Below are 15,471 nucleotides of genomic sequence, written 5' to 3'. Positions count from 1 at the left end.
GGGGAAAAAAAAGCCCTCTGCGTCCTGCATCACCACGGAGAAAAGAGATAAGGCTTATGCCCGGAATGAATTCAGGCTAGTATTTATGTAGAGAAGTAATCAGACCATCAAAGCAGAAGCAGAAAGTGAAAGGGTGTTAAGACAAATGAATTTAAAAGCACACAATACCAGATCCTGATTTGCTTTCCCAGGCAATGAAATATTTCAGAAGATTAAAAATGGTTATGCAACGCCCAGGATTCCACGTTGTCAAAAAGATTTGTAACTCAATGTTTTCCTACCCAGGTACCAAATGAAAGAGTTCCATCTAGGTTTTGATCCTGGCAATTTTTTTTTAAAGATATAAAATATATTGAAATATTTAAATTGCTTGTCAAATGTAAACTTGCCCATGTCCTGACACTTTTAAAATATAACGTGGCTTCAAACATCACTTCTCCTGATAGGATTTTTAAAGTTGTTTTATAATGCATTAATAGTGAAGATCAGAATCCGAAAGACTACTGTATTTGTAATATCCACTTTATTTTTTTTTTTTCCCTCAGCCCCTGTAATTTCCAGAATGTAATTCTGCCCCCAGCTGGTTAAAACATCTCTGACATCAGAGAGAAACGGGAAACTTTGGACGGGCTCTGCTCGTCAGGGGAGGGCCAGGGTGCTGGGTCTGCAGAGCTGACCACGCCCTGGGGGACGAGACCCCCAGCTCTGAGGGTTTTGCCTGTCTGCAAGGAACAGGCCATCAAGAGACCCCAGAAAGAGAGGGATGCACTTCAGAAGGGCCTGGTTGGCGCGTCCTCCCCGGAGCTTCGCCATTAATGAGGTATCGATCGCCTGGCTCTGATAATTGTGCAGGCGCTGGAGATCTGAGCGGGATGGAAAGTTAATAAAGATGACCACACTGTCACGCGGGCGTCCCAGGCTCGCCAAGGAGCTTGGATTTGTTTTCTTAATGGGAGCGTTTCCTCCTTTCCCGTTAGGTTTTCTCAAATTTATTCTGGCTTGGCCGTGTCACAGGGGAAACTGCAGGTCCAGCAGCTCGGGTCCTGTTGGGGGCTGGGCACCCCCATCCCAGCCGGGGGGGGGGGGCATCTTCCACCCCAGGCTGAGGGCTGGCAGCTGAGTGGCCAAGGTCACCAACGTCCCGATGGCCATCCTGAGTGCCACTGAAGGCTCGGCCTCGGGCCCTCCTCCACCCTGAGCCACGAATACGGGGGGCAGAGGGGATTTCAGGACTCTGTTCTGACCAGGGTCTCTAAAGGGAGCAAGGAAGTGGTGCTGGCCACATCCGAACTCCAAGGCAGAAACAGGAGACCCAAGAAGCACCCGGGGACTTGGCCCAGAATGGCTGCTTGGAGATCCCCACGGCAGCCCGTGAGAGGAGCTGCGGTCCCAGGGGGGCTGGCAGGGGTGGACAGAGGGTGGGCTCTGGAACATGAAGGGCTGGTTCAAATCCCTCTCGGCCGTCTCCCATCCTGTGACTTTAGGAGGTTCTCTAACTTCTTAGCCTTTCCTTTCAGCATTGGTGAGATTTGCAGAGTCCAAGAAGAGAGTAAAAACCTATGGGTCCCTCTGCACATGCCGGCCCAGTCCTCGGCACCCACAGCAGGCGTTCCCCGAACGGAAATGCTTCCTTCTCCCAGGGCTTCAGTTGGCAGACAGCCACCTTTTTCTGTAAAAGGCCAGATAGAGTCAGTAGTTTGGCTTTTGCACGTCAAAGAGCAAACATCGAAGATATCACACCAATAAAATACTTACAAAGCAGGAGAGAAGCCCAGGACGGAGGCACAGGCCTATAATGCCAGCAGCTCGGGAGGTGGAGACAGAGGTATCACAAGTTTGAGGCTAGCCTCGCAACATATGGAGGCCCTCACCACTTAGTGAAACCCTACCTTGAGATTCAAAATAAAACAAGGCTGGATATGTGGCTCCGTGGTTAAGTGCCATCATCGAGTTCAATCCTAGTACCAAAAAAAAAAAAAAAAAAAAATGAACAAAAATAAAACAAGGAGAGGAAATTTTTTCTTGAATTTTTATTAGTGAAATTAAAGATATCATAGTTATGACTTTATTGTCACACAGGCCTAGACATGGGGAGGGTGGAATTCTATGTGTTTTTGAGATATTATGTTTAATACTTGGCGGTGTTTCCTATCAGCAAATCCATTGCCAATGTTCCTGGTAGAAACTAGTCTTAGCTCAAAAGTTGAGCAAAGCCAGGTGTAGACTGGACTTGCCCGTCGGCTGCAAGTCACAGCAGAAGGGAGGGTAGGAGGCCACTCCAGCCTTATCTCCCTGCCTCCCTAGGGTCCTGAATCAAACTGTTAACCTTCCCCTCTGCTGTGGTCTGGGTGCTGCCCCGCCCCCCACCAAATTAACAGATGAAAACCTGCTCCCAGCACAATGGTACTAAGAGGCAGGGACCTGGGGGGGGAGGGTGAACACGTCATGGGATGGAGCCCTCATAAGTGGGATTAGTGTCCATTTTAAGAGACCCCAAGAGTTTGTTGGGCCCTTTGGTCAGGTGAGGACACATCCAAAATCACCATCTATAAACGAGACCCGTCCTCGCCCAGACACTGAATCTGTTGATACCGAGGCCTTGGACTTCCCAGCCCTCAGAACTGTGAGCAATAGAGTCCCATTGTTTGTAAACAACCAAGTCTACGGTATTTTTGCTATAGCAGCCCGAGCAGGCTCAGAACCCTTATCTCACTGCCAGTCCTTGTGCCTCTGGCACCTCTTCTGGGAAGCTTTCCATGATTTTACCTTGCTCAGGCTCTAACAGACTCCCCGAGACACTGCAGAGACACAGGAAGCCCCTGGAGGGCAGGCCTGGGCTCTCTCACTTGGAGTATGCGGTTGGTTCAGCCCCAGGACCTGCAGAGCTGAGCCATGTCTCTGCGGGAGGAAGGGTATGGATTAAAGCTAGGCCAAGCCAGAGGCCAGGCTGCCTCCTTCCCTCAGCTATGGAGCAGGAGTCATGAAGATCAGCAGCACTAGTGCCAGCGCAGACCCAGTGACCACACTGATGTCCACTTCTCACCAGACACGATGTAAGGGAGGCACCACTCTCCCCATTCCACCGATGAGAAATTGCCTGGCAAGGTGCCGTGGCTAGTGTGCGGTGGGGACAGGATGCAAGCCCACCCCCGTCGCGCTCCGAATCCTGTGCGGCCCATTGCAGGCGGCTCCTGCTCCCCAGCCAGGGCCTGCGTGGGCAGCCCCCATCTCTGTAGCATGCTCTGCCTCCTGGAAGCCTCCTCTCCACCACCTCTCCCCAGTCCTCCAGCACTGAGAGCCCAAAGCCAACGGTAAGAGTGACGTTCAAGTGTGGGGGACTCTGGGTCTGCAGGCTGCTGGCCTCCCCTTTGCCTGAGGCCCCGCCAGGAGAGGTAAAAGCAGAGACAGGGAGACTGAGTGGGGAAACAGGCCCAGAGGGTCCTGTCCAGCCCTTGGCGTGCTTGAAATGGCATGGGAAAGCCAGGCTGTAGCTCAGCCAGGCCCTCCCTCTATTGTTTGTTGGTGTACTCAGGGATTCAACAGTGGTGCTTCCGTGGGCCTAGCTCTGTGCTAGGCATTACGTTCGTAGGACACCTACAGAGAGAGAGAGCAAACCGTGATGTTTTTAATAGGGGTCACGGTCAGTGGTGCAAATCTGAAAATTGGAGTCCAAGGGTGAAAAATGCCACTGTGAACTGTCCCCAGTCACAGGACACTGTAACTACCTGGAATGGTCCGACAAGCCACCTCCTCCCTAATCTTTGCTCTTTCCCACGTGATCTCCTCCCATCCCCTGGCCTTTGATGCGACGTCTTTAGAGAGGATTCTAAATTACTTCCTCCCAGGGCTTCGCTCCTTCAATCCAGCGACCTCGTCAACGCCATCGCCTGATACATGAGGAAGCTCCAACTTAATATGCAGAAAGCAGAATCCTGATCCCCAAACAATGCAAACACATAAACAGAACAAAGGCTCACTCTGCGGGTCTTGTCCCAGTGACTGGCTGCTCTGCAGGTGGAAGCCTTGGAGGCAGCCTCGACACCTCTCCCGTGTGAGCCTCACACTGAAGCCTCTGCCGCGGCCCTGCTCCCAGCCCCCATCCCTGTGGTCACCACTGCGGCCCAGCCCACCTGCTCCACCACGCTGCCTCCATCCCGGCCCCGCAGATTGCTCCCCTGTGGCAGCCGAGGGTGTCGTTTCTCTCCCTGTGAGCCCAGCAGCCTCTCAGACCAGATGCATCTGGTCCCCCAGCCTCATCGCCATTGTCCCCTGCTGCTCTGCCTGCTCTGGCCTCTTGGCTCTTCTCGAATGGGTCAGGCAAGCACCTGCTCAGGTCTGGGCACTGCTATTCCCTCTGCCCGGAATGCCCTTCCCCAAAGGTCCGTGTGACCTGGCCCCTTCTTTTCTTCTGAGCTCTATTCAGAAGAAAATAGAGCTCTTCTTGCCTGCCTCTTTGCTCCGTGGCTATCGGGACGTCTGTCTGCATTTCAGATATGTCAATCTGTCCATTGCCACCCAGCAAGGGGACGGCCAGGAGGGCGGGAAATTGTCTGCTTGCCTCTGTTCATGCTGTGCCTGGAATAGAGCCAGGCCCAGCGGAGAAGCTCTGGGAATGTATGTTGGGAGAGAGAGAGAGAAGGAGCGGGTGGGGGAGAGGGAGATGGAGGGAGAGACATGGAGTGGGGAAGGGAGGGAGACAGGCAGAGAGGAAAGAGAGGTGCTCTAAGCTCTTTGCAGTTTCTCTCTTTGCAACTTAACCTCAAACTTGAGGCTAACTTCAGAGGCTCGTTAACTTTTCTTTGCCTGATGCTCTTCGTGATCCCTTCCCTTTGTTCAGCTCTTTTCTAAGTCCCTCAAACTTTGTGCGACCCACATTTCGAGTTAGAGCCAAGTACGCTCACTGCAAAAACTTCAACTTGCAATCTTGTTGTCTCAAACATCCTGAGGTTGTATAATAACCAAATGTCTTTGTTCTCACGATGAGAGTATGCATCAAGAATCAAAGAAGCAGGGGGAAAAGGAACGTTCCAGGCTATTACTGTAACAATCCAATTACAATGCCTATCAAACTTAACTTCACAGGTTATAGCTCCTAATTGCCTGACAAAAATTGACACTTCAGTCGCAACAGCATAATATAATCAGAGTCCAAATTAAATTTGATCGTGGGCAGAAAACGATGCTATCATTCGAAGGCATGGAAACAGGAGACCAGCTAGCATGATACCAGGGATCAGAAATGAAAATTATTCATTAATGGCAGTGCGTTTCTGATAATGGAAATGACACCGTTCAGACGGCTTCGTAAAAACACTATTAATTAAAAAGATGATAGACCTAACAAGCCGTAGAAAGCAGAGGGCTTATTTTGGGGTGTGCTTGTTAAGGTGAAGGATAACAACGTGCGAGAACGTGCGTCGATGCCCTTTTGTGAGGAGTGTTCCGCCGACGCCTGAGCCAGGTTTACTGGCCGTTGCTCTGTTCAACAGCATCCTCCAGGGGCCTGTGTTTCAGGACTGTAAAAATGAAAAAAAAAGAGAGAGAGAGAGAGTCTTTGGCCATAATATGGCAGTGCAGTAAGTGCCATCGCACTGGCTATAAAACAGAAGGGCCCAATTCATAAAAGAAAGGCACAGGGGAATTCTGCTCACATAAAAGAAAAGCAATGTGTGGAAAGCGCTCGGGAGCGCGTGTGAGCGCAGGCAGGTATGTGTTTCCACGGAGCGAGGTCTGGGTGGTTTCTAGGCTGGGGAGTCGAGTTTTGGAGGGTATCCAGGTGGAGGACACACAGTGGAAGTATCTGTTTTTGGTTTAAAATATTTTTTTTTTTTTGCAGGAAAGTTATATTCTGTGATGAAGAATGATGATTTGGCGACTGGTTCATTCAATCCTTATTGACTGGGTGTGTTCAACAGGTTGGACCTCATTCTTGGATCAAGGGAAGTACCACGGACCAGGGCAGCAGACACTTGCCCCTTCTTAGGGAATATGTGGTCTAGCCAAAGAGATGGGCAGTGGCCGCTGCTAAGGCCGGGAGGAACCACAGGGAATTTGGCTGCTCTGTGACAGGAGGGCAGGAGGGTTTCTCGGAGGAGGTGACTTTGAAAGGGAGATGCAAATGAGGAAGGAAGGAGAAGGAGGGACAGGCTGCAGCCCAGGAGATGACATGGTGGAACCCCGAGTGACAGGTGAGGGTCAGCTAAGTGAGGAGGCTTCGGAGTAGAGACAGACAAAGGCACCCAGAGCAGGGCAGCACCGTGCAACCCGACTCACTTCCTTCTCCTGAACCGCAGGTGGTCCTCAACCCTGGGGCTCTGCCACTGAAGGAAGGGAATGTGCGAGACAGGAGGGCCCTGCCCTGCTGGATTCCGTGTGGCCATGTGCCACTGCTGGGATGGGCCCAGTGAGAGCAGGACGGATGTCCACCAGCCTTGGACACAAGTTTAGGAGCCTCTGCACGATGCCACGGGGCTCTTCTCCCTCTATCCCAAGGGCCAGGACCTTCCAAGTCGAGTCCCCACCTCAGCCTGAGTCCAGAGTGAAAGGGGCACAGCTCGACCCAGAGTCCACCCACTGGGTGTGCAGCAAGAGGAGGAGTTGGTGTCTCGGTATGTCACTGTGCCCTTTGGTCACTGTACCTGGCGCCCAGCGCAGCCTGTCCTGTGGCCGCATCCAGGTGGGTGTGCACACAGAGCCCACTGGGAATTCTCGGCATCTTTTCACAACCCACGTGGAGAGGAAAAGATCCAAAGGGTCCCTCGGGGAGAGATTCTGGTGCCCTGTAAAGAACCTTCCAACGAGATTGACGGGTGGCCCTGATCGAGTGCTTGTGAGGACCCCTGAAACCTGAGACTCCACTTTTTGATTCTGTTTAGGAAACCTGGTGTCCCCCATCCCCAAGAACCACCAGTCCACAAGAAATGGAGTCCATGACCAGGATGCTCAATCCAGTTAGATTTCATCGGGGCCAACGTCACTCCATGAAGACTCGGTTTCACCCCACGCGATACCACCTAAGGCATGCGAGCTACTTCAGAAGCTTCCTCCTGCCCGCCTGTCTCCTCGGACTCTCTCTGCTGCCCTTTCTGTTTCCTCTCCCTCTCTCAGTCTTTCAAAGGACAGGAACCCGGGATGAGGCTGTGTCTTCGTCCTCTCTGGGCTGCTGTAACAGAACACCAGAGCCTGGGTCATCTCAGGGCCATCCGCGATCCCAAATGCCTAGAGATGCCCAAGGAAATGAGGTCACCCGGTACCGAGTCAGCTAGCTGCCCCAGCCCTCTCCTGGGGTAGGCCCCATGGTTGAGAGTAGAATCTTCTAGAAGCAATCCCATGCAGCCTCCACTAACCTATCCAAGGACTGGGGCTTTTGGCCCCAAACCCTCTGGGTGCTTTTGACTCATTTTGCTTCTTCAGTGACACCAATGGTCCATCCGTCCCATCAGTATTTGCTGAGCACGCACCACCTGCCAGGGGCCACACTTGTTGGCAGAGATACCGTGGCAAGAGGAGCTTAGTGCCTGCCCACGTGGACCTTCTGCTCCTAGGGAGCAGACAGACCATGCGTCCATAAAGAAGGGACTGTGAGGGACAACTGCGGGGCCACCTGTCCTCCGGATGAAATGGGGTCGCGGGATGTGGGTGAGGGAGACCAGGGTGCCTCCCGCAGAGGCTCTGGCGGACTTCACCTCCTGCACTGAGACCTGAGGAGCCAGGCCAGCAGGCTAGAGGGATGGACGGAAGGCCTGGCTGCTTGAGAAGCTGTCCCCAGGCAGGTGGGTTCGGGAGGGCAATGCACCTTCCCAGACCTGCCACCCCGAGGTGGCTCTCCAAGCCCAGAGTTCTCTGTCTCAGCCACACGCTGGAGTCCCCCGCCTGGATTCCTCCCCGTGTCTCCCACCATGAGTCCCATGACACTGGGATCTTTGCCTTCCTTCTGTCTATAAAAATGCACAGAGTGAATAGGACAGGAATGAGGGACATCTGAGCTGCTGGAAAGGCTCTTGTCCAGGGATGGGCTGGGCCACCAGGTGTCCCGGCCCTGGTGAGGGAAGCGTTCCTCTCTGCTCAGGTGCAGGGTGTGAGGCCACAACTGGGCCCACAGGGGCCCCTTGCCTTCCTCCTGTCATTGTCCACTATGGAGAACTAAAGCGGTGCTGATGTGGTGACCGTGGACAATAGCAATCGTGGGAAACCGCACCGAGCTATTGTGCCTGAGAACCATCTGTCCAGTAGACGCACTTGTCCAAGACCACACTGGGCACACGCTCCTGGAGAAGAGCCTGTCCCCGCTGTCCCCAAGGGGAAGAAACTGGAAATAAACAATGAGCAGCTTCCCAAAAAGCTTTACGGCCTCCCAGCGGCCCGCGGTGCCACGGAGCTGGAATCAGGACATTTATTCTCCTCCTCCCCCCAGCGGTTTCTGGAAGGCTCTGCCCCACTTTCCAGGGTACAGGTTGCCCTTGTTGGCCCTGAAAGCTGGTAGAATAGCTACACCTGTGTCAAAAAGAAAACAAGATCTTGGCAGCAAAGCCGTGCCTTTGTGCAAAAAAGAAAAAAAAAAAGAAAAGAAAGAAAAATATGTGAAGCTCTGTACCTACCACACATGCTCCAGGGAGGGAAATACCAAGGGGCACGGCGCACCTCCAGAACAAGAGGAGGAAGGACACGTGGGGCCCTTGACTTCCATCCCTAACTGAAATTAATTCCCAGGTGGGTTAAAGAGCCAAATATGTAACTGGAAACATGGGCAAATATTTATGTAACAAGGGGTCAGGACCATGGTGGTAACTATGATCAACCACAAAATCAATGAAGAAACCATAAGAAAAAAAATACTGTTTTTTGAGAAAAGTTTTAAAATTCTGAATCTCAAATATAAGAAAAAAAAAAGTCAGATTCAAGCCAGGACAAAATATATTGGCCATAGATCTAAATCAAGAGTTGGTCGTTTTAACATTAAAAAAAAAAACAACTCCTTTATAAATTGAAATGAAAAAGACGATCATCCATCCCCCATAGAAAAATGAGCAAATGATGTGAACAAGCGATTCACAGTGGGGAAATCCCAGCAATCAGTACTCTTTGGGGGGAAAACCTCTACATATCACTTCATCAAGAAGTAAGAATTAACAAACAAGGAGGTGCCTGCTTCAGACATTCAGACGGACAGTGGTTTGGGGGAATGGTGACATTCAATGCAGGCATCTGAGGAGGGAATAGATGCTCACACCATTTGGGGAGGCTGACCTTTTCCTTTTCATGCCCAGGCCTGTGGCAGAGAGAAACAGAAGATGCCCCCATCCTCATCTCCAGCTCCTGTGAATGTGACATGTGACTCTGCAGAGGGAGCTTGAAGTGGCAGATGGAATCAAAGCTGCTCATCAACTGACCTTAACATGACCTGATCCTGGAAGACCCCAGAGGGCTCAGTGTAATCCCTGAGAGTCAGTTTCAGATGCCGTGACAGGAGGACTGGACTGGCCATGGCTGGCTAGCGAAGGGAGGAGCCATGAGCCAAGGAGCGCAGGCAGCCTCTGGAACCTGGGAAAGACAAGGAAAAGATGCTCCTCTAGAACCTCCCAGAGGAACGGGACCCGGCCACAGCTCCATCGCTGCCCATGGTGGACATCTGACTCCCTGGACTGTGACATCGTGAGATTGTGTTGTTTGAAGCCCCTAACTTCCTAGTGACTTGTTAAGGTTGCCATGGGAAAGTAAAACACAGCCCCAAATAGTTTTCTAGTAATGTATCCTATTAGAAATATTCAGAAACGCAACCAGAGATAGATTCAGTCATGCTTATCGTGGCATGCTATATAAAAGCAAAATTTGGGGATCGATTTTATGGCATACAATGAGCTATGACTGAGAAGTGGGTACATCTATGATGTGGAAGATATGCAGCCATTAAAAGCATTTTGTAGAAGACAATTTTTTTCATAGGAAAATGTCTGCAATGATATTAGTTTCAATGCAGGCTATAAAACAGTATGTGAAATAGCACACAGTTTTTGAAAATCTACATATCTTCAACACATTTATTTATACCAAAATATTAGCCATGATCCTTGGGTGGGTAGGGGTATGAATGACCCTATTTTTCTTTTTGTTTTTGTCTATGTTTTCCAAGTGTTCATCACAAAGCCTCTTTTACCTAAGTAATTTTTTTTTAAAATATATTATTACTAGTGTATCATTTGTATAATGAGATAACATGCTACCGTTTTAAAAAAAATCAAACTGTGGGAGGATATTTAAGGGTATTGAAAAATAGTAATGACATATCACTAATGGAGTGTTTCTGGATGCTTTGTCTGGGGTTTAAAAGATCAACTGGAAGCACACTGAACAGTTCGTGGTCGGGAGGGGTTCTAGGAGGTGTTTCTTGTCTTATCTGTTTTCTGCAACTGGAAACAAATGGATAGTTTTGGTTGTTGCCGATGCTTAGAAAAGCATCAGGGTGGGTCTCCTCGAGTTGGACCAGCAGGTGGCCACAGCTGTGGACTCAGGGGAGCCCTTACGGTGCCCACTGCCCTGGCCCAGCAGGGGCTAGGGGACAGGGACAGAGAGCATGGAGCATGAACTCCAGGGAGACAGAGGTACTCTCTCTGCTGGCTGTGTCCCTCCCTCTGGTGGCCTGTGGCTGTGGCTACATGGCAGAGGGGAGACTCGTTCTGAGTGGTCTGTGTGGGCGCTTGCTTCCTGGAATCCCTATGTCCTTACCTGGGGCCGCTCTGGGGCTGGTCAGCTGCCCTGCAGGAGCTCCCCAGCTCCGCCTGCAGGCAGTCCTGGCCCTGGGGGAGGCTCCCCTGAGCCCCAGGTGAAGCAGCCCTTACTTCCTCTTCTCCAGACAGGGTGTCCCCGTCTTTCTCGGAAGTGACATGGTGGGGCCACCTGCCTCTGGGACTGTGCTTCCACCCTTAACCACACCTGGGTGTTCAGCCTCCCGGTCACCAGCCCTCAGGGGCGCTGCCTCTGATCCCAAGGCCCCAGGCTGCTCGGCCCCCTCCCTCGGCCCCCACCCTGGCAGTGTGACTTTACGCCTCCCCAAGCTGCAGAAAGGACTGCCACCCCCGCTGCTGTCCCCTCCCCTGCCTGCATGCCTCGCGGGGTCTCCTGTTCAGGTCTCCATGGGTTGCTCTGCAGCAGACCTAGGAGGCTGGGAAGGCGAATGTGTGCCCACCCGGGCTCTTGGACCAGCAGTCTGAGTTCTGTGCTCTTTGAGGATGTCACCTTTATTAACTTCACAGCGAGGACATGCAGTATGGGAATCCCAGTTGTCCCCATGGACTGGTGAGAGCCATGTCACAGCAGGTCCCTGCTATACTGAAGTCATGGCTTTAAAGGCTCACAGGATTATAGGAGAAAGGTCTTATGTGACAGGTGGATTGCTGAGGGCCATTGCCAAGTAGGAATGACGCATCGAAATTTCCTTGCCAGCGTACCCCATGTTGCTTAGAGGAAGGACTCGTGGAAATGGACTTGCCTTGGACATTTGCAGTGACATTGCATGTATGTTTGAGAAAGGTGACCTTGCTCAAGGACCAGGGTGGATCCAGGTTTAGGGTATATCCTGCATGTTTTAGGAAGTATCCCGCTCCTTGGGTTTAGGGCGTTCCCCGTTTAGGACAATTTGGGTTTAGGGCTTTCCTGGTTTAGGACAATCTGGGTTTAGGGCAGTTCCAGGTTTAAGATTATTCCTGCTGGGAATAGGGCGTATCCTGCTGCCTGAGTTCCCGTTGAATTCTCAGTGGAATTCAGAAAGTTTTTTGGGATTAAAATCCTGGTGGAGTACGTGAATTTTGCGGGCAGAACCTGAATTTCCGCAGAACGTGTTTGTAGAGGGTGGGTGTGAGTTCGGGAATAAAGAATTGCTGTTTGAATCTACAAAGTGTGAGTGGCTCGTGATCTTGTGCCCAGCCAGACTGCGGAGTGGATGTGTAGAGAGGACAGAAGGCAGAGAAGGTGCCACAACAGAGACCCATGTGCCAGGGTCGAGAGCCACAGTGAGACCACAGGGAGTGGATTTAGAGAAGGGTGGCCGTGCCTGTCTGCACCAGGGATCTGGCTTACGGGACACATAGGATGCCTCTACTGTTTACTGTCCCCCTGGCCACCCCACCTCTGGTTGGTATCGAAGGCTTGAGTCTGGGGAGTTATTTTGGGGGAGTGGGGTCTAATGGCCCAGCCCTGGCTCCAGGCCAACTGGGCTCCAGGACGTCTCTGTTGGCCAAGGGCACAGATGGAAACCAACCTGTGGCTGAACCACGGAAGAAACTGCCTGAGGGACACAAGAGGTCCTAAGGCTCCAACAGCCCTGTCCCCTGGACAGTCACACAGAAACCCCAAGCCCCAAGGGCCCTGTAATGGGTGCCCGAGGAAGCAGGCTGCGTCTTCCTAATTGGGCAGCAAGTCCACAAGCCGGGCCTGGCTGAGATGGGCCTCTTGTGCTCACCTCTGTCTTCCAGAGAAACCAAGGCCATCTGATGCCCAGGGGTTGACGTGATAATTGAGCGCCAAAGGGATCTGGCAGTCCTGATGCAAACACTGAGGGTGCCAAGATCATTGGCGTGAACTTCCTTTCGGGCCAGCCTGGACGCTGGTCAAGTAACCAGTGACAACTAGAGTTTCAACCTCTGGATTTGAACATGTCCACAGGTCTACGTGGGAGGCTGAACGGGGCTGGGCCTCTCTCCCACCCTGGCCCTGTTGGTCATCACCTGGGCAGGAGGCCACAGATCTTCTAGCAGAGGCAGAGGGCAGTGCTGGGGAAGCCCGGGGCTGGAGGTTGTTGACCAGCCAGGGCAGGAAACACCACATGAAGATGCCAGCAGCACAAACAGGCTTTTCACCTGGGCCTGAGGAATGTTCTGGAATTTCCTGTGGTGACCTCAAACACCTAGTCCTGGTAATGCCAGGCTTAGAGGCCGCGTGCTTGCCCACCTCCTCCCAGCACCTCTGGGGACTTCTGCAGAAGCAAGATGCCGAAGCTGGTGCTCTCAGGAAAGGGCAGTATGAGGCAGCCCCACAGGTCTGCCCCCTGCACCGGGCACGCTTGATGCGGAGATCCCTCGCCCACGCTTGATGCGGCCTGTCTTGGGGTGGACCCTCACAGCCTGCAGCTTTGAGGAAATGCAGAGCTGAAGGAGCCCAGATACCTCCCATTCAGCTTCCACACTTGCATCTCCCATCGCGATCTGCAGCTGAGGAATTCTAAATTAATTAGAATTGGCTCCTTTCTGTTTCTAAAAAGAGATTCTGACTCAAGGACCAAGCAGGGAACTTAAGGAGAGGAATATTTTGGATTTTCAGAGCACTCATCTAGACTTCCAGAGGCTGCTTGATAAAAGCACTTGATTAAAGAGAATGAAAAGAGAATAAAATAGTGCACTCTTACGACTTTAGAAAATGCATGCAGATCCACCCAGGACGTTCTGTCAGACCGGAGCTGATCCCTGCTGCAGTTTCTCCTCAGCAAACTCCTGTTCATCCCTTCAAACCCCCACTCAAATGCCCCTTCACCGTGGGGTACTTCCTGACCACGCTATTCCTTCTCGCCTCTGTCCTGTCACCTGTATTTATAACCTTAATCTGTATTTTCATCTGCCATGGACATCTGATTTGATAGATACCAGACTTTCACACTCACAAAGCGAGGACTGAGCCTCCGGCTGCAACAATGTGCTCTGAATCCAAATGCAACCGAGGTTTCCAGGCTTCCTGGGTGACGTGGATTCTCCCCATATCTCCCCAGCTCCCATCCCGCACAGTGGGGACGGCTCCCACATCTTGATTATGCAAAACTCAAAAGGAAACAAAACCACAGTCCTTTGTAAACCCCTTCCCAGGATGGATGAAGGCCTCCTGGCAAATGGGTGTTTCTAGAGAAGCCGTTGTACCTCATGCAGACTGCAGAGTGGCAGAGGCCCCAGTGGCCAGGGCCATTCAGACCTGACCCCTGCAGAGAGTCCCAACCTCAGGGAGCCAGAAAGTCGGGGTTCAAATCCCACCTTCAAGCTGCGTGGCCTCAGGTAAAGCCCTTGACATCTGGAAGCCTCGATTCCCTCGTGTGTGACGGACACAGTAACAGCCCAGAATTTAGAGGATGAGTGTAAGGAGGACCTGAGACGCAGGTGAGGTGCTCAGGACCAGCTACAGAGGGAGCTTGATGAAGCTGGTATTTTTATTTTTGTCCCACATACTGTGATCGTGGTGGTGGGAACCTGTCTCTCTCTTCCCCAAGGCTTAGGGCAGGGTGAGAAAGGCTTGCGGGGCCCCAGAAGCCTGGCGCTCCACGGTCTCCCAGGCTCCCTGCTGTGCTCTTCCTGTCTCCCTGCCCTGAGAGTGGTCAGCCAGTGGGCCCTGAGCAGGGCAGAAAGGGAGCAAGCCCATGCCCACCCCTGCCTGCCCCCAAACTCACTTCCTGCTACTCTCCTTCCCGGGGACTGGAGGGCTTTGTGGGAGGGATAGCCAGAGTGAGAAAGCACCCCAGAAGGGGCCAGTCTGGTGTAGTGGATCCACCAGACCTGGGTCCACTACAACAGAACTGAGGACCAAGAGGAAGCGGGCCTCCCTCAGGAAGGCGGAGTGTGGTTCCCACCTGGCAGCCACCCGCCTGGCTCCAGCCCACCCCTTGCTGCAGGGGTTTCTCCTGGGTCCCTGCACACCCAGGCCTGGCCCTGAGCCTGGCACACGCGGGAGGGAGTTGCTGAATAACTGAAAGTGACTGGGGACCTCGTGAGCCGGTCCTCGTGGGGCCTGCTTAACCTAAGGCAAGACTGAAGACAGCCAGCTTAGCCGGGTGATCGTCAGCCGCATCCAGGTTTGAAAGTCAGATGAAGGGACCCAGACCTTGCATCACCCTAAACAGGAGAGAGAAGGAATATAGAATAAAATTCTCACACATTTCCCATTTTAAAGTCGAAGACTGGGGAGATCACACTTTGAATAGCAGCAGCAATGATAATAGTAACTTTCACTGAATGCCTGTTCAAAAGTCAAGTGGCCGACCTCAGTTGGTATGACGATGGACGGGACGTGTCGTCACATCCTTACCGCAGCCCTGAAGAGCAGACTTATGGTCCCCACTTCACAGATGGCCACGTGGAAGCCAAGCACTCATTCCCAGGCTCAGAGGTGGGGTAGCCAGGAGCTGGGCCTGCGTCCAGCCTGGTGCTGAGGAGTGACGTTCCCACTGTGTTCTCAGCCTCCTCTCTAGGACCATGGACAGATGAAGAAACCCAGGCTCCAGCCACAGAGCGTTTATGACCTTGTTCTGAGGCTCAAACACACGCGGTGAGCTATTTCACAGTCACATCAGGGGTAACTTTGAGATGAAGGAGGAGGAGAAGAAGGAAGGAGAAGGCGGGGTGTGGGGCGTGATCTGCTGCAGACATCGCACCCTCTTGGCCATTCACTCTGCGCGGGCACCTGATGGTCCCACCCAAGGGCTGGCATGGCCCTGGCCCATCC

At 52.4% G+C, this 15,471-nt stretch overlaps 1 long non-coding RNA gene across 1 annotated transcript; it reads right to left on the bottom strand.

Moving 5' to 3' along the window:
- Positions 1-504: 504 nt before the first annotated feature.
- Positions 505-1,954, bottom strand: LOC120886724 (uncharacterized). The gene is made up of 2 exons (XR_005729818.2): positions 1,756-1,954; positions 505-1,669 (listed from the first exon to the last, which is right to left on the bottom strand). It is a non-coding gene; the product is annotated as an uncharacterized LOC120886724 (long non-coding RNA).
- Positions 1,955-15,471: the final 13,517 nt, after the last annotated feature.

Source organism: Ictidomys tridecemlineatus, chromosome 5 (assembly GCF_052094955.1).
Source record: "Ictidomys tridecemlineatus isolate mIctTri1 chromosome 5, mIctTri1.hap1, whole genome shotgun sequence".
Lineage (NCBI taxonomy): Eukaryota > Metazoa > Chordata > Mammalia > Rodentia > Sciuridae > Ictidomys > Ictidomys tridecemlineatus.
The sequence above is the reverse complement of the archived record's forward strand: the minus strand, read 5'-3'. Positions and strand labels throughout refer to the sequence as shown.